Raw genomic sequence first — 2248 nt, forward strand, 5'->3', positions numbered from 1 at the left:
AACGACACGGATGCTCCGGTATCGACTAAGAGTTGCATGGTCACTCCGCTGACTTCGGCTTGAACGACTAAGTCCTTTCTTGGAGGATTGTTGACGCTGACTTCAGCTTGGACGACTAAGTCCTTTCTAGAAGAAGTGCTGACTGTTAAGACGGAAGATCTTGCGGGTGCGTTGATCTCCGTGGATGCTGGATGCTCTACAGGTTCCGGTGTCGAAGCGGATCCCGTAGCTTCCTTCGAAGAAACTCGATGCACTGGTGCCGGCTTACGGCACATCGATGCGAAATGTCCCCACTTATTACAAGAGTTGCAGCGCCGATTTCGGGCTGGGCAATTTTGAAATGCTGAATTATGCCATTTATTTCCGCATCGTTCGCACAACTGAAGCTTGTCTGCAAACTTCTGCTGAACTGTACCGCGGAACTCTACAGCTGACTGCGGATGGAAACGTCCATCTTGGAGGCCACCATCTTGCCTTCCCGAACCCGGTGGAATGACGTCACGGCCTCCCCGGCTGGCCAGGCCATCTTGAATTCCTGTGCCGCCATCTTGAGCGCGCCGGCCTCCCCGGCGGCCCAAGCCATCTTGATTCTCCACGCCGCCATCTTGAGCGCGGCGGCTTCCCCGACTGTCATCTTCCGCGACGCCACCTTCTCCTCGTCGACCTACTGCTTGTACTTGATGATGCGAACCGAAGGCTTGGTTCGCCAACGACAAAGATTCAAAACTCCGACCAATCTCTTCAGCTTTCTCCAAAGACAACTTTTCGCCATGTGCGAGCAGCTTTTCTCTAACCTGGGGGTTAGACGTTCCATGTATGATTTGATCTCGGACGCGCTCCGCGTACGTCAGCCCGAACTTGCAACGTACGGCTTTCTCCTTTAGAGCGGTCACGTATTCTAAAAAACTTTCCCCCCGAAATTGACGACGGCTTGTGAACTCATGTCGTTCAACAAGCGTATTTGTGGACGCAGCGAAGAGCCGGTCCAGCTGCTCCAAAAGTTGGTCGAATTTCGAAATGGCCGGAGCCGAGGATGCGGTCACACTACAGTCGGTCGCGGAGTCGGTCACGATAGGGCTGGTTACATGAGCGTCGGTCACGTTACTGGCGGCGTCCCTCCTTGCTTCGTCCTGCTCCGCCTCAGCAAAATACCTTCGTTGCCCCTCCCTACCCAAAACACTGACGAGCGCCGACGCGCGTCGTCCGTCATTCCAGTCGCTGCCGCCAGCCGCCTCGAGATGGGCCTGAAACAATTTTTTCCAGTTATGCCACGGAATCGGAGGCGGCCCCGGCAATTCGAGGAAAACGGGCAGGTTATCGAAGAGGCCCATGCTGCCAAGCAGGAAGGAGAGAGATGCAGGAGCAGAAGCAGAAGAACGAAGTAGGGCGAGGCCTAAACGACGGTTCGACAAGCGTCAGCACAAAGAACGCTAGGCCTCGCGACGCCAGACGCGCCGGACAGTCACACTCGAGCGAGGTCAAACGCACTCACGTTTTCATTCTGCCGGACCCGTCGACGATGTCGTCGCAGCAGAAGAAAAGCATCCCATCCTCGTCGCCAAAAAGATGTTGTGTCGTGGGCGACGGCGAGCGGCCTCGGCAGCGACGGGAGCGAAGGCCGGCCGCCGGGCCCACCCACAAGCCCAAGAAGAAAGAGTGCGGCCTGCTCGCACCAAGACCAGAGCCCAAAGAGAACGTTTATTGTTCGACAAGACGACACCTAGACGCATACGCACGTGACCCGTCACGTGCGACCACAGCAACGACATCTAGTTACAATTAACACAACCAAGCGCCCACAGTGAGCGGGCGCTCCACTAGAGGGCGCCACTACACCACAGCTTTCTGTTCGATAGGTCATTTTATGATAGTTGAGAATACGTTACCTTGCTTTACGTTAGGTAGGGCGACGTAGTGCCAGGCGCGGCATTTTTTTTACAAAACGTCGGTAGACGTCGATATAGTAGAGTGATTATAGTACCGTTGGACAGAACTCTAGACACAGCCATAATATTTCGGACGAGGTCACTTGGCGGAAGTGTTATGGGGCAGGCTTAGAGCTTACTAATATTGCAAAGGCCAATGCCTGTACTCGTACCTCCTGTGGATCGGCTGTTGAACGTTCTGTTGAACTCACATTTTGCTCTTGTCGGGCCACTGTCGCAACTTCCCCCACAAGCGCTTCCCCCACTGGCAGTTACGACGACCGTATTGAGCTGTTCTACCCTCTTCCGCCGTGGCGCACTTT

At 55.0% G+C, this 2248-nt stretch overlaps 1 long non-coding RNA gene across 1 annotated transcript; it reads right to left on the bottom strand.

Moving 5' to 3' along the window:
* Positions 1–363: 363 nt before the first annotated feature.
* On the bottom strand, positions 364–1792 carry LOC144142711 (uncharacterized). Its single transcript, XR_013317037.1, has 2 exons — positions 1493–1792; positions 364–1244 (listed from the first exon to the last, which is right to left on the bottom strand). It is a non-coding gene; the product is annotated as an uncharacterized LOC144142711 (long non-coding RNA).
* Between the last annotated feature and the right edge of the window lie 456 nt (positions 1793–2248).

This window comes from Haemaphysalis longicornis, unplaced genomic scaffold, assembly GCF_048455015.1.
Source record: "Haemaphysalis longicornis isolate Haplotype H1 unplaced genomic scaffold, Haemaphysalis longicornis Haplotype H1 scaffold_6, whole genome shotgun sequence".
Classification (NCBI taxonomy): Eukaryota; Metazoa; Arthropoda; class Arachnida; order Ixodida; family Ixodidae; genus Haemaphysalis; species Haemaphysalis longicornis.